The following is a 26,170-nucleotide window of genomic DNA, read 5'->3' on the forward strand; positions in this document are numbered from 1 at the left end:
TCCTTCTAGACCTTTTTCTGTTTTTATTTAGAACACACATGATTATATTTTGTTACCTTACCAAAAAATGGAATTAAATTTGCCTTTTTGGCTCAATAATATATTCTAGGCATCCATCCAGGCTGTCAATGCATACAAACCTACCTCTCTTTTTAAAATTTACAAAATATTCCATAGTATAGAAGTACCAAAATTTATTTGTGGTTATCTTCCATTTTTTATCATAAATGATGCTGCAATTGATTTTGTTCATATTAACTTGTGTTCTCTCGTGAGAATATCACAGCTTCCTTGAGTGGTATCTGCTAGATGAAAGCATGTTTTTTAAAATTTTTATAGGTTCTGCCAAATTATGCAAAAAGGTAGATTCAATTTTGCATTCTCAAAAATGTATCAGGTTGCCTTTTTCTCCACACCCTCAACTATCTTTTTAATTTTTGCAGGATAGCCCCCACTGGGAAAAAAAAATCTAAAAGTGTTTCATTATATTATTTAACATTTATTTATTTTTGAGTGACCGAGTGTGAGCAGGTGAGGGGCAGGGAGAGGGACACACAGAAAACAAGCATGCTCCAGGCTCGGAGCTGTCAGCAGAGTCCAACGTGGAGCTCGAACTCAGAAGCAGTTGAAATCATGACCTGAGTGAAAGTCAGACGCTTAATAGACTGAGCCACCTAGGCAGGCATCCCAATCTAGTTGTTTTAATTTTCATTTCCCTAATCACAAGCGATGTTGAAATCCTCCTCACTTTCTCTGAGAACTATTCCTATCCTCCAATCATTTCTTAATTGTGCTAATTCTGTTATTCTTTACCTCTCTTTGCATGTTATAAACTTTTTTCCCAGTCTATCACCTTGTAAACGTCTTCTGTCACACAAAAATATCAACTTTGATAATGATTAAATTTATTAATCTTTTCCTTACAATTTTGGGTCTTGGTCTTGACTAGTTCTCCAACATAATACATCCTCCAACATAACTCCCTTTATTTTCTTCTAATAGCTTTACAGTTGTTTTGTTTTTGAGTTTTTTTTTTTTTTTTTTTTTTTTAGAGAGAGGGAGAGAAAGCGCATGCATGCATGCATGCACACACTCGACTATGGGAGAGGAGGGGGGAAGAATCCTAAGCAGGCTCTGCATGGGACTTGATTCTACAACCCTGGGATCACAACCTGAGCCAAAATCAAGAGTTGGATGCTCAAATGACTGAACCATCCAAGCCCCCCTTGAATTAGCTCTTTAATCCAAATAAAATTCCTTTTGAATACAGCAGAGTAAAGCTTTTCTTCCCAGTCACTTATCCCTATGTAATATGATGAACAATCATTTCCCAATTGTGTCAAAATACCAACTTTATTCTACCCTAAACTCCTATATAGAAATAGGTCCTTTACTGGATTCCACTTCACGCCATGCAGCAGTCTGTCCACTCCCGCACTCAGCACTTGTACTACTGCAGCGTTACAGCATGTTTTCAAATCTGGTATGGCAAATCCTCTAGCACTACTTTTCCACTTAAAACATTTCTTGGCTACTCTAGAATATTTCCTCTTCCAGATGAATTTTAGAAGCAACTTATCAAGTGTCCAAAAGTAATTCTCACTGGAATTTCATGTGAAACTACATTAAAATTAGTTTAGTTTGTAAAATATTTCAGTGTTTACAATGACGCTTTCCCCTCCAATAACATATAATGTTTGCCCATTTATTTACGTTAGATTTTCAGTTATTTAGGTAAAGATTTTTCTTCACAAAGCTTTTGAGTATTTTATTTTTAAGCATCTTCCGGTTTTGTTGCTCTTGAGAATAAAATCTAACCTTTCTATAGGACTAATGACAAACTGATTGTGACAGTACACATCTTTCCACATCTTTAACAAATTATACTTCTATCCAGTGAATTGTCTGTCTACATCCTGTAACAACTTGTGTGTGGACTTATGTTATTTTCCTCATTGATCCGTATGAGTTCTTTACATGCTGAAGGTATTAAATCTTCATTTATGTTTGTCACAAATATTTTCCTACTTTGTGGTTTGGCTTCTAATCCTATGGTTTTGTTTTCCTTCTCTTCTTATGTAAGTTTTCATTTTTTTTTTTTGCAGTCTAATACATTGATTTCTAACTACTAACAGATCCGAGTGTCCCAGAGGTGCCAGGACCTAGACCTCTTCCCCTCACAACACCTGCACGGCAGATATGATTTTCTTCACTTTGAAGATCCTAGTTCAGGGGCGCCTGGGGGGCGCAGTCGGTTAAAACGTTAAGTGTTCAACTTCAGCTCAGGTCATGATCTGGCAGTTTATGAGATCTGCTGTCAGCACATAGCCAGCTTCGGATCCTCTGTCCTTGGCCCCTCTCTGCCCCTCCCCCCTGCTCCCTCACGCTCTCAAAACTAAGCATTTAAAAAAGTCCTTGGGTCTTTAAAAAAAATTTTTTTTTAGATCAAATCTGTCTGATTGCAAAGTCTTTGCCCACCTGAGCATACAAAACCCTCTTTTCCAGATGTTTAATATCTACTTCCACATTTTCTTTGTGGCTTACGGGCATTCATGATGATCTCTTTATCATTTACTATACTCCCATATATTTTTGGGGTGTACAGATATTATAAAGCCAGCATGACAGTGTTCAGAATGTGGCTCTATTAACTAACATTTTATATCGGATAGGACTTGTCCCACCTCATTACTCATAATTATTCTGTTCAGTTTATCCCAAAATGGATAGCTATATGTTTAAACATCACATCTAGGAAAAGAGCCTGTTTTTTCATTCAAGATACCCTCTCAGATCTTTCAGGATATTTTACGGTCTCCTCCATGTAGCCTGCACTTGTCTTATTAAGGCTGTCCTTCCATGTTTTCCATATTTCGTTGCATTATAATCAGAGCCTGTTTGTTTGGTTGTTTTTTTTCTTTTCCATTTTAGTTTCTGCCAGGTTATTTTTGGTACTCAGAAAGCTACAAATTTTATATATGCATCGTGTACCCAGCCACTTCCTCAATTTTTCTTTGTCTGATAGTTTTTTGTTATTCTCATTTTCATAGGCAATAGCATCTACAAATACTTCCCTTCTTTTCGTTTTGGATCCTTACCTCGCTCTTATTTCATGCATTACTACTTTGATAAAACTTGTAAATAGCTGTTAAATAATATCCTAGTTCTTAACTGGACTCTAGTATCTTTCTATTAAGTACAACGCAAACAACTAGTTTAATATTTATGTGTACTTTAGCATGAAAAAGTACCTCCTTTTTAAAAATAAGAAACAAGGATTTTTTTTTTTTTAAATCAAGTATCTATTTTGCCCACAGTTTAGTGGCAGTTCGAACGGACTATGAACTCCAAGGGAAAGATCACCTCTCTTCCAGACAGACTTCTAAAACGGCCTGCCTCATCTCCCCCACTTCCATCCTCCCCCCCACCTCCACATTCTGCACGTAGCAGCTGGAGCGGCTGTTTAAAAATGCAAATCTGATTATGTCATTCCCCTGCTTCAAACCCAACCCTTGCAATGGTTTCCCATTTCACTCAGAATAAAATAAAACATCCTTAACCTGTCCTACAAGACCCTACATGATCTGGCCCCCTGCCTAGCCACACTTCCCCCTCACCCACCAGAATCTGTCCACAAGCCATTCTTTCAGTTCCTGGAATGGGCAAAGCTCTCTCCCCGCTTCAGGGCCTTCCCACATGCCATTCCCCTGCCTGGAAAATTATCCCCCACTTCACTCTACACTAACACCTACTCACCCTTCAGATCTCAGCTCGAATCTTATTTTTGCAAAAAAGTCTTTCCTGGGCCTTCTTTCCACAATCTAAAATGTGTTCCCCTTTTTATGCTCTCTCGTAACCAGTACTACTAAACTTTCCTAACAGATACCACCGTTTGTGACTGTACGTGCAGTTGTGTGGTTGTTTACTCTCTGGTTCCCTCCACCCCCACAGATTATAACCTCCAAGAGAACAGGAACAAATTGATTTTGCTGACCACACGACAAGCATTCGTATATATTTGAATGAAATAAAAATACCTACAAAACCCCTAATTGTACTTCTTACATCTTAACATAATACCCATCACATCATTCAGTCAATACCTAAACTGTTAATACCCTTTCTGATACTGCCTGCAAATTCAGTTAGAATATTTTACCCCCAGGACATAAGCTGCCGCCATCACAGGATAATACATAAAACAAATTGATATCACTAGGAAGTAGGTTTTGTTTAAACATGAGAGTTTCATGTGTTGTTTGCTGATATTTTAGTCACACTCAACTAATTTATAGGTCTTATTAGCGCACATAAAGGACTAGGAAAAATGTGCTTTGTCAAATACCTTTCAAGAAGTCTGACGTGTTAACGGTACTTAATAAAAAAAAAATTACAGCAAAATCACAAAATAAAAAGCATTCAAAGTTGGAGATCTCTGTAACAGACACATCTGGTCAAAAAATACGAAAACTATGTTGCAAAGAAAAAAATCCTTTTGGATGACAAAAGCTAATAAATCAGCATTTATATACTAGTTTACATCCTGCAAAGCACTTTCACATGCACCACGTCACTGAACTCTGTGGAGCAGACAGAATTATTATCAGCTTTTATAGAAAAGGAAACGGAGGCTTAGAGTGACTGTCCTCCTCAAGGTCACAGGGCTTGAAAGTAGTAGTCATAATTACACAAGGGGAGGGGCTGAGGTCCCACATGTAAATTTCTTAACCAAAGAGAACTTCCATCCTAAAGGCCTCATCTCTGTAATTGGTGTAGCTTTGGGCTCCCTCCGCTAAAATTTCATTTCACCAGAGAACCACCACCCAAAGACCTGTTTTAAATGTAAAGTTAACATTTAAATTGCCACCAACCTGGGAAACAGCTAAATCAACTACCGTATACCCAGACTACAGAACGTGATGCAGCAGTTCTTCCGAAGGAGTTAACACGTCACATGCTGAAACTGAAAGATTAAGAGTGCACTAGTCCTTGCTAAAACAAAGATGATACAAGTACACACAGGGAAAAAACATTTGAAAAGATCTAGAAGGATACACACCATATGTAAAATAGTCACCAGCTCTGGAGACAGGGATTGGTAGTGAAAGACTTCACTCTGTGAATGTCTGTGACATTTCCATTTTTACAGAGAAAATGCAGTGCTTTACCTAGTAAGCACTAATTTCTAAAATTCAAGTACTCTGGGAGCTGAACAGAAAGGTGGCTTTTCTGCTCTAAAAGCTATGCCTCCGTAAAGGAAGTAGGGACCTCTCTGAAAGAGAAGACAAAATAGTAACGAAAAAAACGGTTCCATCCTGCTCAAATAATAAACTGCCTAAATGTCACAGAACGTTCGCTCAAAACAAACAAAAAAAAAGCAGTAACTTAAAATCTTTTTTTTTTTTTTAACACCTGGTCTCCTTTGTTGCAGCGAGACAACCAATAAACAAACTAGCAAGTGGAAGAGTACGGAGCAGGCTCCTTCTAGAGAGATTTTTAGTCGTTAGAGTTCGGCAAGGAGGGTCTCACAAAGGAGCTGAGTTTTGAGGGAAATGAGAGGTGACTTGGCAGAGAGATGCGGGGAGACTGATCCGGATGGGAAAATGCCTGGGAGGTGGAGATACGGAGTTAACCGGGAGCAGGGGACCGTAACCACACTGAAGCCAAGTCCCGAAAGAGGAGAGGATTCCTTTGGATGTGGGAGCGGAGAGAGAGCTCGGCTGCGCGGCCATCAGGTTTACCTGGCTGAGAATCCGGCCCTTGTTGTGGTCAAACAATGGAGGCGTCCAGCGGCCGCGGCGCTCTGCGCTGGGGGCGCGAAGGGGTCCTCATCACCTGGGCAGGGTGCCCGGCCGGCTCTGCTGGGACGCGGGGCGCTCTAAAAAGGAAAAAAAAACAAAACAAAAAACAAAAAAACCCGCACGATATCACACCGGGCAGCCGGGCTTCTCGGTGGCGCGGCCCGGCTCCCCCGATCCCTCGGCGCGGCCATTACCGCCTCTCCGGGGACCCGCCTGGAAAGGCTCCAAGGCGCGGCTCCACGGGCTTCTAAAGCCGTCTCGCTCCCCCTTCCCTCGGCTCCAACAACAATGGAGCCCGGCTCGGGAGTCCGGCTCCCGCGGGGCCTCCGCCCGGCCTCGCCCCTGCCGCTGCCCAGCCCTCGCCCCGCATCCCGGCGGCCATCTGTGACCCCCCGCTCCCCGCTGCCGGCACTGCGGGGCCCACGCCGGCCCGCCGAGGCGCCGCGGCCAAGGCTGCCCTCCGCGGGGCCTGCCCGGTAGCCGCCGCGCGGCCTGGCTGCGGTGGGGGGCGGGGGGGGCCGCTCTTGACCTTTCCCACCGACGCCCAGGGGCCGGCCCCGGCCCGAGGCCCATCTCAAGTGATGGGTTGTTTTTCTTTTCTTTAACCCACTCATCCTCCCTCCAACCCGGAGCCCGCTCCCTTTTCGCCCCCCGCCCCCGCCGCGTTCCCGAAAAGAAATAGACTGCAGCCCGGCCGCCCGACAACTCACTCCAAGTGAGGGGTTGAAGCACCCCAGGCCGCGGGCTCCGCGCACCCACCCTCCCTCTCCTCAAGGGACACCTCACAGGTGCGCCTCCGAGCCGCGCGCGCGCGCTCCGCACACCCAGACGCCTCCGGGGGACAGCGCGCGTGCGCACGCACGGGGCCGACGAGCCCCGGGGGAGCGGGGGCCGCACGCATGCGCGCAGTCCGGCCCTCGCCCCGGCAACCCCCTCGCCTCCGCCCCCGTCAGCCGCCCGCGCGCGCCCTCCCCCCAATCCCAGGCTGGTCCCGGGTACCCACCCCCGCAACACCCCCCCCACCGTGGCCCTGCGCGCGCGCTCCCGCGCGCCCGCTCGCTCCTCCTTCCCCGCCCCACCCGGGCCCGCGTTACCCTGGGCAACCGCAGTGCGGCCGCACCTGAGCTCTGCGCCTGCGTCCCACCGGCCAGACCCTCCCTGCCCCTCGGTCCCGTCCCCTGCCCCACCACAGCCGGGGGAGGGGGGCATCGCCCCCTCCCCGAGAAGTGAGTATCGAGCGGCCTCCCCCGCCCTGCCCCGCAGACAGACCCGCCGCTGCGCCGGCGCCTCAGCCGTCCGCCCGGTCAGCGCGGCCTGGCCTCGCCGCCCCGGCCCCCGCTCCCAGCGTGCACCGCGGCGAGCGCTCGGGTGGGAGCCGGCGAGATGCGTTTGGCGGGCGGCGCCCACTGACCTCCCTCGGCCGCCCGGCCGGGGCAGGGCCGAAGCCGGGAGCCAGCCCCGCCCGCCGCCCCGCCCATGGGCCGCCAGCCCCCGCAGCCGCCCGCCCTGAGGACCGCGCCGAGGGGGGGAGCCGCCTGAAGGACCGCGACGGCCGCGCCCGCAGGTGAGGCGGGGCCCGAGGTGTGACCGAGTCCAGCCCCGCTCACCTGGCAGTACCTCTGGGGAGGCTCTGCGGGCGCCGACGCGGGGCGGGGGCACCTGTCCGGACAGGGATTTATTTAGACTGTTTGAAAAGCCCTCCCTGCAGGGGGAGGGGGGTCCTCCCGTTTCCCCCCCCGGGCTCGCCGGTGAGGAAGGGTGTCCTCCTTGCGGAAACAACTCGGGGTGGGTTGGGGGGGCGTGCGGGAGACAGCGACAAAGTGGAAAGGACAGAAGTGAGGCGCCGCGACCCCCGCGCCGGCTGCCTGCGGCGTCTTCCAGCGCGTTGTGGGGAGGGGGATGCCCGGCCCGGGCTCCAGGCCAGGCTGCGGAGCGTCGGCACCGCGCGGCCAAGCCAGTCCGCCGGGGGCGGGAGCGGGCGGCCCGGGGCATGCCCCTGCCAGGCCCGGGGTGGGATTGGGGGGTGAGGGATCCGCATTGCAGGTGCACCGGGAGCGCCCGAGGGCCCGGCCCTGCTTTGTCTGGGGTGCCGTGGGGAGGCGGCGGTCTGATCCGCTTCGCCTTGTTCAGTGCATTTGACCACACTGTGGACGTTGGAGACCCTCCCTGATAACTTACATGGTCTCTCGTCCCGATAACCCTTTACGTAAGTAGTCTGCCTCACAGCCCTTTGCTGCAGCCTTGATGTGGGTTTTTAGATTACCCTAAATAACAATTTGCTCGTACTTCATGAAATTGAGCGTAATGCAAATGTGCAGCTGAGCTCCAGGCTTGACTACAGAGCTGCCGTTGGCTACAGTGAGTTACTCCAGTTGATCTAACTTACGTGTACCTGCTGACCTGTATTATTTAATTTCAAGCTTTGATAGTTAGTGTGATCTAGTCCAATAATGAAAATGAGGTGACCTAAGAGAAGACATAATCGTGCTCCGTAATTCGGGTTGCAGTCATAGGTTTTGTTGCAAAATACAAGCTCGGCGACCGCGGTACCTTACTACGCATTTCCAGAAAGCTACCTGTAAGAGTGTTAAAGCTAGAATTGCAGGGTTCCTTTTTTTTTTTTTTTTTTTTAACATTTTTAGGCTTGAGATTTACATAAAGAGCATCGTTTTTGTTTTCTTAAATGGGGGCTTTTTTTTTTTTACACCGTCAAGAATTTGTCTGCATTTTTCTTGCTGTTGAATTGTAAGGGAAAAGGTGCTAACATTTAAAGTGACTTTTCTCCCCCAAAAATGTTTTGAATTTTTGTATTTCTTTTGGCTAAATGTTCATCTTAAGAGAAATATTTTTTGGAAAAGGTTTTGAGACTCGTGAGATCTACAAAGTGTGTATATGTGGGCTTGTACACACTACTGAAAGACCTTAAAATAGTGTTGTTTCTCTGCATCATGTTATAATTACTCAGTAAATTTCGTTTATATTTACAAACCAAAATACAAAACTATTTGTATTAGATTTTTATTGTAGTATGTATAAATATATCAATATAACAGGTCTCTTGGAAAATATTTTAAAAAACCACAAATGAATCCTTTTACTGGCAACAGAAGATCAGTTGGGTTCTTAACTTTTTCACCTGCAGTTTGTTGGATAAATTCATTGTAATGTCATTACTTAAGTGGCACAGGGCATTTGCAACAATACTGATGTTAACAATGTTGATGCTTTTAAGAAACGCTTATAAAGCATTTTCTCATATTTCTGACAAGAAAAGATACGGGCCTTTTTCTTCTACCTGGAACAAGGTCAGCCGTAAAAAGTTCCTGAAACACGGTGGGCACACATTTTTTGAACTAAGATTAATTAGATGTACTGAATTGGATATCCTTAAAGGTCATCGACTAGGAGCCTTTATGTGCTTCACACGCCAAGGCTGCGATAAATGTTGGGTTCAGATGGACATTCCAGACTAGTTAGGTAGGGGCTGCCTTAATGACATCAGTTTTCACATCTTCAGCTTTGATGTTTAAACCTGCAGGGAGGTTTGGGCAGAGAAGTGAATGTGTCCTAATTGTCTTCAGATATTTAAGGTCTGTCGTGCAGCAAAGGGATCGTATGTTCTATTTAGAGTAATTCCCAAGTACAGAAGTGGCTGAGGCGTAGTTATAGGAAGACAGATTTCACCTGGACATAAAAGCCGAAGTTGCTTATGATTAGAACCTCCAGCTGTGGAAAGAAGGGGCTGCTCCTTCCCTGCAGAGTTTCCAGATTGTTGGGCAGGAGTGGCTGCTAGGAGATACCACATGGGGTGTGGGAGAGGCCGCCTGGGGTGGGGGGGATGTCTAGGGATTCCAGAGGCAGTGGATTGGAGGGCTTTGTGGCTCTTTTTTTATCTTTTTATGCTGGCTTCTGTAGCTGTGGGCCTAAGGACTCCCTAGAATGGCCCTGAGCCCTTGTTAAGATTTGTACTGGGGTGGAGGCCAGCCTGGTATCAGAGGCGATTGAGGTCCTACTTTAACCTGTGTATGGGGCTTTATAGGTAATAAGGCATTCTCGCATTCAAAAGATTTTTAGAAGATTCTTTGTAATTATACGTGATTTGTATTTCTTCGGCTTTTATTTTCTGTAATAAACATTTAATTAGGAAAATTACCCATTTCTATGAAGACAAACAGAAGAGTTTGTTTTTTTCTTAAAGCTTTTTTTAAAAAACAGGATGATGTCAGTCATTCTTGTACGAGTCAGCGGGTTGTGAAGGTGAATAGATCTTCTTAGCTGAAATTATGTTTTAAAAGATACTGATTAAGGACTGATTCTTGTGCTTGCTCTGCATTTTAGTTCATGTTTATTTCATTACTCAAACATGACTCAAATTTCACAGCAAAAAAAAAAATCCAGTCATATCCACCTACAGGAAGTGGCACTGGACATTCTTCCAGTATGTCTGTGTTGTTTTTAAATATGTGTTGGCAGATGAAGGTAAAACACAGCTGAGGAGAAATAGAATTAGAATGTACTGGAAAGATTAGGTGAATTTGAGCTTTGTGTTTGAAAAAGAAAAAGGTGTGTCCTATTTGTGCTAAGCCAATCCTAGGAATGATACTCTGTCAAACGGAATGATAACCTACCCATAATAAAGAAGAGCCTATTGGCTGTTAATAAGGATCCATGGATTAAGTGGGTTGGTGGGGCTAGGACCCTGTGGCCAAGGAGCAGAGCAGAGCTTCCTGTGGATACCAGCGGACCCAGCGAATGTTCCCTGCGCAACAATTTAGGTGGAGCTGGAGCGGAATAGTAACGAGGTTGATTGAATTAAACCAGCGTCTGACCTCTCTGGTTGAGGAAGAAATTAGAGGGAGAAACAATTCTGAATTAATGTATGCGTGTGCCTAAAAAAAAAAACCCTTGTAAAAATAGTTTCTCTCTTTTATTCTTTAGCAGATGAGTTTGTCTCATGCTTTTTGTGCCTGTTTATCCACCAGCTGAATTTGGGTATGATACTTTAAATAAGACAAAGACTCGAACTTTGAACAAAGAATATACGTTATTTATTTATGCTTTATGTATGAAAGCATGCATGAAGGGAAAAGAGGACATCAAGTTCTCTGGCCAATCAAAAACTAAAGAAAGCCTTATATGTACTTACTACTTTTCTTAAAATCATGGATCCCACTTTAAATATTATGACCAGGACAAATTATCAAGTAAGACGTATGGCAGCCAGTTAGAAAACAGCCTTTTTAGAGGTCAAAGGTTGCATTTTAGAGCTCCTCACCATAGTCGCTGAAGCCATCACACAGCTGTCTAAAATCTTTGTTAACAAGTTAGAAAACAGGGGAGGTTGTATATTTTATGCCAGTCTCCACACTGGAGAACAGACTAAGATGCACATCTGTGTGATTATTCCCAGTTTGCCACTTTATCAGAAATCACTTTGTGAAGGAAGAAGTGTCTACTCTTCTGTAGCTGTAAAGGAAGAGGGAATATGTTTTCTCCTTTTATCGAGATTCTTTCTACAAGCCAAATTCTCAGCACTGAGCAGTGAATTCCTTTGGTTGGGGTCAAACAAAAGAGCAAGTCTGAGATGCTTAATGCTGACAATAAGGGAGAGGAAAAAAGAGCAGGTTTAATAAACGGAATTTGAGGCATATAGGACTCTGCCATTATAACTGTTCTCTGTTGCCTCCGTGGTGACATTTCAGATACGAAATGTAGACCTCCCTAGGGTCCACTACCTCTCCGGATTTCCTTCCCAACCTATTTTAAATGCACCCTGTGCCATTTTCATTTACTATACAAGTTAGAGGGCTTATGAGACATCCTTTTAAGCCCCATTTCTTATGTAGCATTGCTTAAGTAGTCCCGTACAATTCTGTTTTTCTTGAAGTCGCACATTTCACCTGTCCGTGAGTGGCTTTACACCCTGAAAGGGCTATCTATTTAGTGTAATGTAGAGTATTCATAAAAACACGGCTCCCCAAGTTACAGTCCCATCACTGGGTAGCACAATAACCCAAGATTACCATCTTTTTCTCGTGGCTTCTAATCTAGCGCGCTCAGGATGAGCAGGTATAGGCGTTTAGACTCAGGCCATACCCTGAACAGTGAAGAAAGCTCTTTTAACTCTTCTCTCTCCTAGCCGTCACACCTGCCAACCCAGGTGAAAGGCCCTGGTGCTACTTCGCTCTCCAGGGGCTTGTGGCACGTGGGAGCAGATCCAGTCTTTAGGAAAAAAAATTTTTTTGCACATTGATAAGAAAGATGGAGAGAGGATGTTTGGTTGTTCACTTTTATGGTCCCATAGACAAATGTACAGCAGGGGCTGTTAGGTATGGCCTGTTCTTCTCAAGGAGGGGTCAGTCTTTGTCTTCAGCAGTGAGTCATCTTTATCTTTTGATTCCTTCTTGGTGCCCAGACCAGAAAGTTTAGCCAGGGGGTGTTTGCTCACAGACATGCCCTGTTGCACTGCACCATGGGAGAGCTGGACACAGTCTTGTTCGCAGGGGGAAAGGGTATATAATCCTCCTCCACCTCTGTGATGGGTTTCAATTGTGGAATTCATTCCCGTCAAAGTGGTCAAATCAGTTTTTGACAGAAGGGTGTTTATCAGTATTGGTGAGGCTTTGGTATTAGGACCTGGTTCGAAGACCAGCAAAGCCAAACCTTGTTGAAGGCAAAAGCTTTTTTTTTTTTTTTTTTTTAAGGAGAAAACAAAATAAAAATCTAAGTTGGAACAATTTTAAAGCCAGAGATGAGACCTTTTTGGAGATTGAATTGAATTTTGGAGTGGACTGAATGCTGTCTGCGTGGAGGTATTCTCAGGTCCATCCATGGTTGTAGGATGGAACTCAGAGCAGTTTGGGGCAATCATTGGCTAATTCTAGAACAGTGCACTGAATTCTACCCACTAGCAACCTGTGGTTAGAGTGCCTTTCAAAGGAAGTTTGGGACAGCACCCAAGACCTTCCTTTGCAGGTTATCATCACACGTCTGAAGTTCAGGCAGTGAAGCAGATTACCCATCCCTGGCCTTGAGGGAACATTGAGTGCAGTTAGAACGTGCTAAACAGTTGAGCCACTGTCTTCCTGGCTGAGTTGCCCGAGTCCCTGATTAGTATCAGTAACCTGCAGAACTCCTAGGTCTCTACAGGAAAGTTGAAGTGATATCATGGACTAATGAACCCTTATATAAATGAACCTGGTCACCTAGGCTTCCTGCACTTGCAGTTGAAGCGCATGGATACGCTTCCTCAGCACTGCCTACTGGTAGAACCCTGCATCATCTAGCACACTGATGTTACCCCATTGGCAGTAACCAGAAGTCTTGTGAGCCCTCTCAGTTTTTTAGGTGAAGGTCCCAGAGTTTTGTTTGTTAAGAGTCTCGTGTTCAAAATCCATAGGTAAGACGACTTTCCAGCCTCTTCCAACCAGTTTCTGCAAAATTCTGCCAGGTCAGTTTTCTCAGTTTCATCCTGATAACTTACTATTTCTTCTGATTCTGGGTAATACAGTGAAGGCATTGATGACTGTGTAGGGTATGTTAGAACTTTTTTTACAGTCTAACCTGTGAATTGTGGTCTGTTACAGACACACTTAATATGCCAAATCTCCAGACTTAGGCTATTTCGGAAGTCCTTTTGACAGTCATTGTTGACAGCCTTTGTATGTGAGTATTTTCTACATGCTAAAATGTTTACATTAAAACCATTTCCCTCATTTGAATAAAACTAATTTGAATATATGTTTACAAATGCCCTCCACCCCAAGGGGCTAGATAAGCCACCCTCTTTGTCTTTATGGTACTTCTCACCCCTTCTACCCCCCCCATGTGAGCCTGACAAATCGGAAGGCTCATAAAATACTGTTGAACTGTGGTGGAAAATTTGGAGCATACCATTCATGTCCAGTTATCCCTGGCATCCTCTTCCGTGTGTGTTCCAGGCTGTGGGGCACAGGAGCAAGATGAGGAAACTAGGTCCTCTGGAGCCAGCAAGGAGCTATCTGGGGGATGGTGTGGTTGCAAGGACTCCCTACCGGACTCCAGAGGTCCTTGTACTATGGGAATCTGGTCTGGGGCAGGGACAGCATGGGGAAGAGCATCCAGAAGAAACCAGTCAGTCTGGAAAGGATGACTGGCAATAGATAGCTGTGATCACATTAGTCACCAAAAGAAAGATCGTTCTAGAGCAGCCCCCAAAAGAGGGTAACACAAGCACCATTAGAAATGAGTCCTCCCCAAGTGAGGAGGCCTCACTGTTGTCACAACTGTCCATAGTCAGAATGAGAGTCAGGAAAGAAAAAAAAAAAAGAGTGAGAAAGACAGGCGGGGTTGCATATTCGGGTGAGGATAATTCATGTTGGCTTCTGGAGAGTGTGCAGAGGCAGAGATGAGTGAAGATTCTTCTTTGCTGTGAACAGATTGTATCCAGAGACTAACTTTCTTGCTATAGGCTGTTAATCTTGTCTCCCCAATTGTACACAAGTTTTTATCAATCTGCTTTAATATATCTGATACAGTCATTCAAAACAGTTTATTTAAATGATAGTATAGTAGAGATGTAAAATTGTGGTATGTAAATGTTATCAAATATACCAGATGTCCATAATACATCAGTTGGTTTTACCATCTTAATTTGAGCTTTAAGAACTCGTGCTCAAAAATACCTAGCAGATGACCCTTGGGGACTGTGAGGTGATAAGGTCTGGCTTTTTCCTGTTTGAATTTTAATTTCTTTATACACCTTTATGTAAATATAGAGTATTAACTACCTCAGCACTCTTCTAGTCCAAAAGGAAGTCGGGATTTTAGAAAACAGACAATTTACATCAAAGAGTAATGCAATTATTGACTAAGAATTTGTCAGAAGAAATATGACATCTTAAAACATTACTTTGCTAATGGAAGTTGAATAACTTTATAAGTTAATGTAATATGTCATATCGTCTAAGATTTTTAAAAAGCAAGAAGTAGTTCACTTATCAGTTGTATGCTCATGTTTAGATTTACCTACTCCTAAATGATGGTGTGGTGACCACGAGCTGATCTGTAAGACACATGTAAGGGATTTTGAAGTACAATTTAATTTAGGCTTTGTGCAAGTAGCCTACTTTTTGATAGGAGTTAGTGTGTAGGGTTGTCTGTGCCTCCCCACTCCCGTAGGTCAGGTCCCTTAGGATTTGTAATGTTCTGTTGATCGGGGTGTTCCAGACGGTGCCCCTGGTGCCTGGTTCAGAAGTGCTCCAAAAAAGGTGCTTGCTTCGTTAAGTCCTGAGGGCATTTAAATAACTTAATTCTTTTATCCTGTCTTCCATGTTATATTGGAATACATTTTTTTAACTCTTTTTAAATTTTTTTATTTATTTTTGAGAGAGAAAGAGAGTGCAAACGGGAAGGGGCAGAATGAGAGAGAGAGAGGGAAACACAGAATCCGAAATGAGCTCAGGCCCTGAGCGGTCAGCACAGAGCCTGACGCAGGGCTCGAACCCACAAACCATGAGATCATGACCCGAAGTTGGACACTTAACCAACTGAGCCACTCAGGCGCCCCTAGAATACTTTTTTTTTTTAGAAGAGATGGCTTTTTGATTTGTACTTGTATCTTGACATTTTATTTCTAAACTTTTTTTTTTAATCTGATTGTTTTTACTTTGGAAGAGACCCTTTTCAAGTAGAAAACCATTTTAAGATTTACCAGCTCAACACAAATTTGTGTATTTTCTTCAATACATTTGTGTAAATAACAAAGTTTAAATTATGGCTCTTTTTATAAATGGCATTTCCTGGTGATCATGGAGCCTATTCTTTAATTTTTCCCAGCCTGGAAGCTTTTCTTAAAGTGCTAGTACACATAAAATATTAGGAATTTTGGCATGATTTTATAAATTTCTTGGCAGTCTTTAAAATCCGTGTAAGATTTATGTAAGTATTTAGTGGTCTTCTTAAAAACAGGAATTCCATTGCATTCAAGAAATGTTAAAGCCTTTAATCATCAAATTTTCCTAAAGATTCACAAGCGGTTCTAGATCAAAGTACCTCTATGGAAGGAGCATGCTGGGTCAACCTTTATCCATCCATTTAACGTCTCTAGAAACCTCACTTTCATAACCATGATCGTGGAGTCTCTACATGGGGTTCCAGAATTCTCTCACACTCATCCCCTCCACTACACGGTTCATTTAAGCATTCATAGGGGAAAAACGGCTTCTTACACTTAAAGAGAAGAACTTATGTTCTTAGACAAATTGGAGCTTATTTGAAGCCCTTTCCTTCCGAGCATGCTCGGACCAGTACGGCAAGATAGTCGAGCAGCCCCCCTCCACCACCCCTGGGGGGCTCACGAAGTGAGGAAGGAGCTCTGTCAGCAGAGGCCCTGCAATTCTGCACTGCAGCTGCCTTCTCCTCCAGGCCGGCAGCCCGCGTGTTACGGAGAGGGCGCCTCCCATGGCTGGAGCTTTCTCTCCCGAGAGCTCCGTCCGCCCACAGGATACTGGCGATCGGGAACCCGGAGGAGAGCAAAGAAATCTCAAGAGACCTGCCTCCAATTAGACAGACTGGAGCCCAGGGTCTGTAGCTGCACTGCTGCTGTCTCCGTTGTGAGGACCGTGCTGTTTCACAGCATCCCTGACCTTTCACCACTGGATGCCGGATGTGCCCCTTACCTCGTGACAGCCCAAATGTCCACCCCGCGGGAACAAGTGCCTGGACTAGAACCACCGCTCTAACTGGGCCAGACTCTCCCTTGGAGTGCATCAAGTAGATGGGCTCCCCTGTGTTCTTCCTTTAATTCTTACTGCACACCGTTGTCTCAGAGCATAACATTTACACATGCATTCATCCATTCTTTGAACAAGCACAAATATATGTGTATGTGTGTATATATGTGTGTATGTGTACATATTTGTGTACACACGTACATATGTATATATATGCACATCAGCCACAAGACAGTGACTATGTAGATTCTCAGAGAGAGAACTTCTTCCGGAGACCAGGTTAGAGTCAGATTGCAGAAGCAGCCAGCCCTTCATCAGTACCCAAACAGGTACCACCTCTCCCACCCTCTGCCAGGCTATACTCGCCTCAGCAAGGAAGCACCTTCTTCTCTCTACTCCCCATTCCGTTCAGCTATCTGGGTGTGGCACTGAAGGTTGATTTGGATGGGCACATCCAAACTCCATCCAAATAAGGAACTTGTCAGTGTCTGTGTCGCTTCTGTACGAAGAGAGAAATCCCAGGCCCCTCTCTAACTAACCAAGACCTTAAAGGTTTCTATATCTTCACATAAGAAACGTCACTTTAGGGGCACCTGGGGGCTCAGTCTGTTAAGTGCTTGATTCAGTTTCAGCTCCAGTCATGATCTCATTGTCGTGAGATCAAGTCCCAAGTTGGGCTCTGCATGGAGCCCACTTAAGATTCTCTCTTCCCCTCTCCTTCTGGCCCTCTGCACCTAAAAAAAGAGAAAGGTCACTTCAGATTGTATTATTGAAACAATAAGCTATCAGTGAGGCAACCAATTAGAAAAGCAAACTTTTAGAAATGAAAAGTTACATTCTCTAAAGTACAGTTGTCTTAAAACACTTGCTTGGTAGTGAAACAGAAGTATGCATTTCCAGATAGGAGAGTAGGGTAAGAGTATAGTTTTTTAACCCAGACACTGAGAAGTGTCTGCTTTTCTGCAGCTTTAGGAAGAACATTTATTATGAAAAACATTTTCTCGTCTTCTGGGATTTTTTTTTTCATGAGCAGCATCCTCAAGCATAAGTACTAGAGATCTACTAGTTAAAAAAAAAAAAACAAAAACCTGACCTGAGAAGCTCAAAACTTAAAATATGGGGAAAGAACAAGGCAGAAGAGGACTTTGAACAAATATAACACACGGCAGTGGTGGTCTGCTCTGCAGGGCATGCGCTCTGGGGCTTCGTGCGCTGCCAGCTTCGTCTGGGCAAAGCAGGGGAGGCCATGGCTAAGGGCGAGGCCTCAGAGTCAGTTGGGCTTGGGAGGAAGCCTAGCCCTGCCACGTGCTAGCTGTGACTTTCAGGAGCTTCTTGAACTCGTCGAAGCTTGTTAACGTGGAAGAGGAGGATAATCATGTTTCTTCCTCGGAGTGTGTATAAAGGGCATAGAGAGGCATGAACGCTTCTGTGTGACACCATTTCCCCAGACCGGGCGGCGTGCTGTCTGTGTTCTTACCCCCACAGTCCTGCAACAGCCCCACTGCACTAAATGCTCTTCAGTACAAGTTTTGCCTCTGTTGCTCTACTGGATAAAATCCTCAGTCTCCTCCCTCCACCCCCCATTTTCTTTCTCTTCAATCTCCAATTTTCTGAGAGGCTTTTGATAAGCAACTGAAATCCGATACTGGCTTGTCTACCTAACCTTATTTGCCACCACTCCCCAGAATGTTCCTTCCATGTCCAACATGGCCTCACTGCCACTCCTTAAACTCCACATTTACAGCACCAGAAATGCCCCCTCCTGTGTGAACCCAGCCTCTCTTTAAGGCTTAGCCCTCATGGCTGCCTCTTCAAAACCACAAAACCAAACCTTCTCTGCCCCTGCAGCCCTTCTGCACTCAGTGCTCACTGGGCATCTCCACGTGCCTGGCAGTGTGGACAGTACCGGGAATGCTCAGGTGACAGGGACCCGGCATCATGGGGGAGACAGGCAGGTAAATAAGAGCTCCAGACGCTGTGGTAGGTGAACCTTCATGGCTTACCCTTCCCCTGGCCACCGTACTTGGCATATACCTCAGGAGGACTTCGTTAGACTTTGTTTTCTTTGTACTTTAGTGGCTGAGTCTCACAACCCTCTTCAGTGTAGGCCTGAGGCTGAGTACACAGTGGGCACTTAGAGCATTTGCTGGCTTGATGTTTAACCTCCAGGTGCACATTTAAAAGGAGGATGGGTCGCTCGGTCTATTCTAATAGGCCTTGTCAACTTCAAAAGATAAAATTAAAAAACTGATGATGATGGGTCAGCTCCTGGTGCTCACCATGGTGTTTCGAGTGGTTCTGAGGCTTTTAGAATCCTGTAACAGTGAACTTTTGAATTGGGAAATTAGACAAGGAAAATAAAGAATTGTCCTGTGAATGGAATAAAGTCGGCTTTACAGGAAACCTGCTGCGGTGTCCACGTTTTCCTCACTGCACCACGGACCGGGAGGAGCCTCATCAAAACGTGGTATGAGTGTTTCCTGATTTCCAAGTTTCGGACTCCACTGGAGAGTGTGCCTTGCTTGTGGACGAAGCCCTTGGTTTGCACACGACACAGCCACACCTGAGTTTGGTGCTGTGCCAGCATCCGCACCAAGGATTGGCATGGTTGGCTCATAACATAAATAACTTTTCCACATGTAGATAAGCTGCCCCAACAAGCCCCCGTATGTCACAGCCTCCATGGAATATCCTGGACAAGCCCACACCTTCCCTTTCACTGATATTAAAGTTTATTCGTTTTTATGTGGCTTGGTAGCTTTTTGGTCTTTTTATTGGAGAGACTCGCCAAGGACATGCATGAACTAGCCGTCCTTCCCTCCTTTGTCTTATTCCCGTGCCAGTCAGAGAAATATTTCCACACCGTCTCACCTCACTAGTACAGAACACACTACCTAACCACATATTGGGTGAGAGCACTACTGATTCTGGCGCTAAAGAACCCTTTCTCAAAGGGCGACCTTGGATGATTAGAGGGGGTTCCCTTTATTCTAGGTGCTCCTAGTACAGCAGGGAGCAGACCGGCCCTTGTTCCTGTGCAATTTGCATTCTGGTAATAAGAGAAAGTTTAATGCTGGGAAGACATAAAATGGGATAGCATGATGCTAACGGCAGTTGGGATTAAACTCTTAGGTCATTCTTATGGTGTGTGTCGGCCCCACAGACTCCATAATGGTGCCTGTGGGAGCCCAGGACCTGTCTGGGTGACTCTGGGTATTGTAGTAAGAGTGGGAGCAAGCACCCAGTTCTAGATGTGGTTCTAATTGCTTTACGTCCCTGCTGCCTGGTGGGGTCGCCCCCGCCCATTATGTGGCTATTTAAATTTGAATGCAAATCAAAATAAAAAGAAGGGAAAAATTGTTTCTCAGACATACCAACTACATTTCAAGTGCTCAGTGTGACCAATGACTACTGGACAGTGGCAAATGGACTCTTTGCATTATCACAGCAAGTTCGATTGGATAGCACCTCAATGGAGGGACTGTGTTCCAGTGAGTAACCCTGATAAAGCAGTCACTGCTTTCTTGTTTTGCAGTCAAGGACAGGGAGGCACAGGGAGCTGTACGTAACTTGTCCAAAGTTGGTAACTTGTCCAAAGTTGCATAGTTAATACATAACAGGACTAGGGTTCAAACTGTGGCTGCCTGGATCCCCCACCTGGGGGTTAATCCCTACCCTGCCGCGTCGCTGGGGCTCATAGATGACTGGAGCTCATCTGTCCATCCACTTGCCGTGTCCGGCAAGCTCGTCTGTCCGTTACGCCGTGGTGGTGTCTTGTCACTGAATGCTATTAGATTGAGCTAAAAAATTCTGAGTCACAGGCTAGGTTTTTTTCTCTTTAAAAAAGTAGACTGATATTAGCACAACCTCTCCATCCTCAGAAAGGAAAGAAGGAGCTCCAAAGCAGCAAGAAGACACCAGGTTGATGCGTGACCCCCATAGATCAGACCATCTAAGCTGTGTGTGCCTATTTCCCCGCACGGGGAGTTGGGAAGATAGGAAGTTCCCACCCACAGAGCTGTTATGGGAGTGTGAGGGGGCAAGGCGTGGCTGGGGCCCTGCACTGCTGGCCTCATCACAGGGACCCAGTGCCTGGCGCACTAGTGGGGCAGCAGCTCTTGCTGCCGTCCCTGTTCGTGCTTCATTCTGTGACGGCCGCTTGGGTGAAGCACTCCACAGCGCATGGCGAGCAGCCAGGACTGATACCTTCTCCCAGAGCTGCCGCGAGACCTAGTTCCAAACACCGCACCCTGGTATTGGAGAACACCAAGAAGGCCCAAGGCCCTTTGGAAATAGATTGGCATTTAGCCAATGCACTTAATGCTTGCAAATTTAAGCAAGTGTCTTACTCCTCTGAGCCTTAGTTCCTTAAAAAAATGGTCATAATCATACCTATCTTGCACAATATAGTTTCAATAATTAAGTGATTGTCTATGAGCCTGGCGCATTGACACTCAATATATCATAGCTATAATTACTACTCTTATGGATGATTTTCAGCTTCTCATGACTAAAAAGTGTCTTGGAGTATTTTCTTGCCCAGATGGCTTGGACTGACCCAGAGGCCGTGTTAACGGCCGAGACAGTACAGGTGATCATCCACCACCAGCCCCTTCAGCACACTGTACATTGCAATGGCCAAACCCTAGAACAGCATGGCAGAGCCCGCTGAAAAGCACTGGGCCTGCGTGGATTTGCTGTCTCGCAGAAACGGAAGCTGCATCACACTCCCTCCCACCCCGCTTGCATCACTGGAGGCGACCATCCTGCCCGAGATAACAAACGAGGAGGAAAAACGACTCAAGCTTCCAAGTGGCCAACAGACTTGACCAGAATCAGAGTGACCAGAAGACACCGAAACACCCAGTCTAAGAATTTGGGACTTCAAATGGAAAATCTGGGCGTCCTAAACCAAAATTGCTAATTCCCAAGGATGTGGCCACGTTGGGTGCTGATGATTAAAAGTTATCTAAATAAAAGTGGGCCCTGAAAGAGTATGTCACGACCCAAGGATTGAGTTAACCCCATTGTGGGAGCAAGGGGTCAAACATAAGAGGAAAACCACAGCGAAGGACAGTTGTACGAATGGAAACAGTGACAGAGGTGCATATAAAAAGTCATGACCTTTAAAAGGTAAAGGTAAGAACAAGAAAATATTGAACTGCGTTCCATTCTTTGAAAAATCCTTATAAGACACAGTAGTGTTTACTGTCCCCAATTTCTTCTGCTCTCCTGGCCTAGCTGATAAGCTAATCTCTGAAAGACAGTTGCCCTACCTCTTATTTTACTTCTCTTTAGTCTCATTTATTCCCTCTGGGTCAATGTGCTGACAGCCTGTCTATCTAGTATGATCCAAATCTGGTTGCAAAGATGAGCCCTCAAATGGCTCCCACAGCACCCGCACACAGTCCAGTCCCCTCGATCTTATCAGCTTCACCTGGGCCTCAGCATTGTTTTAAGTGACACACCTTCTTTACGGAGCGATGTGGTGTGAGGAGTCTTCATCATCTCCAGAACCCAGAACCCGATGCACAGTGTACTGAAGAAGTGGAGTGTGGAGTTCTGGGAATTCTCTTATGCCCTGACACAACAAAGGCTCATTGTGATCAGAAAGAACTTTATGGGAGTCAGCCTGAAATGCCACCAGTAAATGTGCCGCATTCATTCTGCACAGCACAGGACGTTCACAGAAAGGACTAACTTTTAAGGAACTAAGTGATCTTACATTGGGACTCTCAGGTGATGAGATGGAGAATCAAAGGGTTGTGCAGCCATAGGTGGACATGCTGAAGCCATCAAAAAAAAGTTTTAGGAAATGATCTAGGTAAATGCCTTCTTAAAAGACTGTTTATCTTCTTTTAAAATTATTGAGGGATACCTGTGTGGCTCAGTTGGTTAAGCCACCGACATTGGCTCAGGTCATGATCTCATGGTTCATGAGGTCGAGCCCTGCATAGGGCTCTGCGCTGACAGCAAGGAGCTTGCTTGAGATTCAGTCTCTCTCTCTCTCCTTCTTTCTCTCTCTCAGTGGATAAAAACATTGAGTAAATAACCGTATTGGCACTCATGCTATGTGATTCCATAGACATAAGTGTCCAATAAAAACAAACATTTTATTAGTGTTCATCAGAGGATATGTAATCACTAAAATTAAATGCCCGGCCACAGTGACTTTAGTTACCAAAATGACTATTGATACACTATTTTAATAGTTCCAAAGATCTTTAATGTTTTCCCTGTTTAAACTCTTCTGAAATAATTAGTGTGGGCCCATTTTGTAGAAGGGCAAGTCAGAGGAGGTGACTCATTTTTGCTTGATTGCTGCACTACACTATGAAGCTGTGGGAGATGACATCACCGGGACCAGGCAGAGTTCTTCCACCTGTATCATGAGGATAAGATCTCTCTTTTCTGTGAGTGATAATCTTCTCAGATGCCTCATAAGTGTTCATCTAAACATGTTCTATTAGCACTAATGAAACAATTGACTGTTTTACCTTTTGTAAGCAGTAAAGGAAAAGCTTGGCTAAATTAAAGTGTATAGAACTTCAGTTAATAATACCTTTCTTTCCCTGGAACCTACACTATAATTAGGCAGGTTTGGAAGATGGATAGAGGAAGCCCTATCAGTTAAATCAGTTGAAATGGTTCATCTGTTTGGCAGACCACATGGAGAGAGATTTTTAAAGCAAGTGAACACCTCTTCTCTGCCTCAGAAATACAGTTTAGATCATGATCATCAAGTACTAACATTTAAGGAGCGTCTCCTGTTTCATTATTGTGAAAAGACAGTTCAGCATTTGGGTCACTACATCTTTTGGGTTATCAACCCATAGAGCATTAAAATCTGCAGTCAGCGTAGAAGCACCATCATCAGAAATGACCTGCTTTTTCCCCTTCTCTTTAAAGGAAAAGTGCACTGGGTAGAACTGTGGGGGGGGAGGGGGGAGTTGTGAGATTTTATTTCCTTAAATTGTCCCAGAACCATCTAGGTGGATGACAGCTTCCTAGAAGTTCACAAGTGGCATCGCTTTGGAGTTGTGAATGTTGTCAGTGTAGGTTATGAAGTGAAGCTATCAGGTGGTCCCCAGAGAGCAGTCATCCCGGATGCTGTGTGGGGACAGGAGGAGGACATAGCGCAGGAAGGGCCAAGCGGAGCCATCACAGACCCATCGGCCACTTGGCCATCTCTTTCCCTGTAGAGGCAACTTTGCTCTGAGACTTTTCTCTTTGATGCAGAAAGTGCTGAGTTGAGTCTGTACTGGCATTCTGCCCAGTGACCCCTCCCAGCCAGGAGATGAGGGTACTGGTGTGCCTGCCACAGTGTGGGCATTCTGACGTTAAGTCACCCAGTGTTCTGGGAGCGCCCTGGGCCTCCAGTGAGCATGCTGGGACCATGTCATTTCAGACCGTGGAGCTTGGCCTGCACTGCACTGCCTACTTAGAGACTCTCTCAGACCATCTGAAACACAGACGTGCCCCTAACAGCGGCGAGCCCCGACCAGTGTACAGACTACCTGGTATAGTTTTTAAATAGAAGCCAAACAGAAACTCTTAAAGTAGGAGATAATCAGACTGCAGAGAAACTTGGTTAATAAATCCATCATGTAGGCCCCCAGTGACCGCAGACTTCCCAGACAGCCACGTATCACATTCCCGTGTCTAATTGCCAATCTCTCTAATCACATCTATTACAACTTTAATGTTGGACTGCACATGCTTTCAGGAGGAAATGGCTGTCAGTGTAAGGAATTGTTCATGGGCCTTGTGTTTTATGATGGATGATGGCAGAGAAGCATGGGAATGTGTAATGCATGGGAGTGGGGAGGTCCTCAAGTGCTCGTCATGATCATTTTCTGCCCGTCTTGGGGACGCTGAATTGTTGCTTCTGTAAAAACTGCCTTCCTTGGTTTTGGTAAATGAACCACAATTCCAGCAACTCAAGACTGCCCTGGAGCACGATAACTAAAACGTGTGATACAGCGTTGCTAGCGGGTAGTAAGAGATGGAGATCACTTTATGATTTTTTTCTGACAACAAACCAATAAGAAGCTTTAGGGAGTATCATAATAGAATTTTAAAAAATCATCCACAATCCACTATCTAGAGATAAATGCTTTTAGCATTTTGTTGTATATTTCTTGTGGATTTTGTCCTCACTAAAATATGCAAAGATATATATATATAATTTCTAATATACTTTTTTGACCTAACCTATCCTAGAATACTTCCTTGTGAATAAGTATTATCTAAATTATCACTTTTGATAATCACATAGCTGGCATACACCTTACTAACCTCTTATCAGCAGACATTCAGATTACTTTGTGAGATGGTTATCTTGCAAAAAAGATGCTTTTTTTTGTTTCTACTGGAGTTTTCCTCTTTTTGACTTTTAGAGACATACTCATTTTAAAAAGATGTACTACCTACCCAGCTAGAGATAGGACCCAACACAACATCTCCACCCACAGTTTTCACATTTGGGTGAGTCCAAATCTAGTTCCATAACTGCTTTACCACAGTATTGCAGGGCTCATGCTCCATGTTTTACCTGAACTGTCTCGTGGTCTCCTCCCAATCCCTGAGCCCTAGAGGTGCTACTGTTCTTCTCCACATTATAGGAGGAAACAGCACAGAGAGGTTGCTGTGGCCAAGTCAGAATTGGAACCCAAGATTCTGACCCCTGTGCTTAGCACCTAACCACACCTGCTGTATTAAACACACACACACAGTTCTTTAAGATGTTTAATAAAGATTTTCTGTCACTTAAAAAAAAAAATTACACCTTTTGCTTTCAACATTTTTTTGCTTCCACTTTGTAGCGTTGTCCATTCTCTTTACCAAAATGTTTCTGGAGTGGTTGTTGAATGCTTACACACCCTTGAAATGATGTCCATTTTCTCAGTGCTCTAATTCTTGGGGATTCTCAAATAACTTAGTAGTTAATTTTCTTAAATACGTGCACAGGTAGAAATAGGTACTACAACTTAAAACTTTTTTTTTTTAAATCCATGACTGTTGTGAATTCAGAGTAATGTCAGTGTTCATTTTCAGAGACGGTACATTTCCTTTCTTAAAAGCAGGTATTTTGGATTGAGAGTTGATGGCCTAATTATCCTTGGACCTTTTTTTAGCTTTTCCTAGAGCACTTTAGATTGTTTCAAAGTAAGAAGTAGGCTTTGCTGTCCCGGAGGGTGCCTTGCTCGGCCTGACTCCTTATTCGCTGCCCTGAATGCTTCTCTCCAGTGCGCATGGAAGGTAAAGGCTGGCAGAAAATGTTTCTGTTTGCTTTTATGTTTCTCTCTTTGGAAGTAACTAGAATTTCTTTGCTAGCTCATTTCTGTACTTAGGCAATGTTCTGGAAATACCCCACGGGCAGGACTCAGTAAACAAACAGTTTGGGAGTATGTTTATGCAACTATCATCCAGCATTTATATAAAATAAATAAAGCTAACATCTTTTGGGCACTTACTGTACCTAGACACTGTAGGTGATGGCATTTTGCTCTTAAAACAACCCTATGAGTTAGATGTTGTGATTTAGGTGACAAGATGGTGTTCAGATTTAACCCCAAACACTGACTCCTCAGGAGCTTGTCTCTTCTGGTCTTGTTGATCCCACTGTGTTAAGCAAATCTTTGGGCCTCAGTTTTT

General features: G+C 44.8%; 1 protein-coding gene and 1 long non-coding RNA gene across 4 annotated transcripts in view; one reads left to right on the top strand and one right to left on the bottom strand.

Annotated features, from left to right (window-relative positions):
* The window catches only part of LOC120233921, a 41,069-nt gene extending 33,911 nt beyond the window's left edge, over window positions 1-7,158 (bottom strand). The window contains exons 1-2 of one of the 2 annotated variants that reach the window (XR_005528950.1): window positions 7,071-7,158; window positions 5,742-5,878 (exon numbers count right to left, since the gene is read on the bottom strand). This is a non-coding gene — a long non-coding RNA (uncharacterized LOC120233921). Of the gene's footprint in view, window positions 1-5,741; window positions 5,879-6,511; window positions 6,645-7,070 lie in introns of those variants that run through there. The other variant, XR_005528947.1, reaches the window with a different exon arrangement.
* Window positions 6,951-26,170, top strand: part of CCDC92 (coiled-coil domain containing 92) — a 28,855-nt gene continuing 9,635 nt past the window's right edge. The window contains exon 1 of one of the 2 annotated variants that reach the window (XM_039235317.1): window positions 6,951-7,365. The gene's annotated coding sequence lies outside the window, so the exon portion shown is untranslated. Of the gene's footprint in view, window positions 7,366-22,142; window positions 22,338-26,170 lie in introns of those variants that run through there. The other variant, XM_039235390.1, reaches the window with a different exon arrangement.

This window comes from Hyaena hyaena, unplaced genomic scaffold (assembly GCF_003009895.1).
Source record: "Hyaena hyaena isolate Hyena2069 unplaced genomic scaffold, ASM300989v1 scaffold_0, whole genome shotgun sequence".
Lineage (NCBI taxonomy): Eukaryota > Metazoa > Chordata > Mammalia > Carnivora > Hyaenidae > Hyaena > Hyaena hyaena.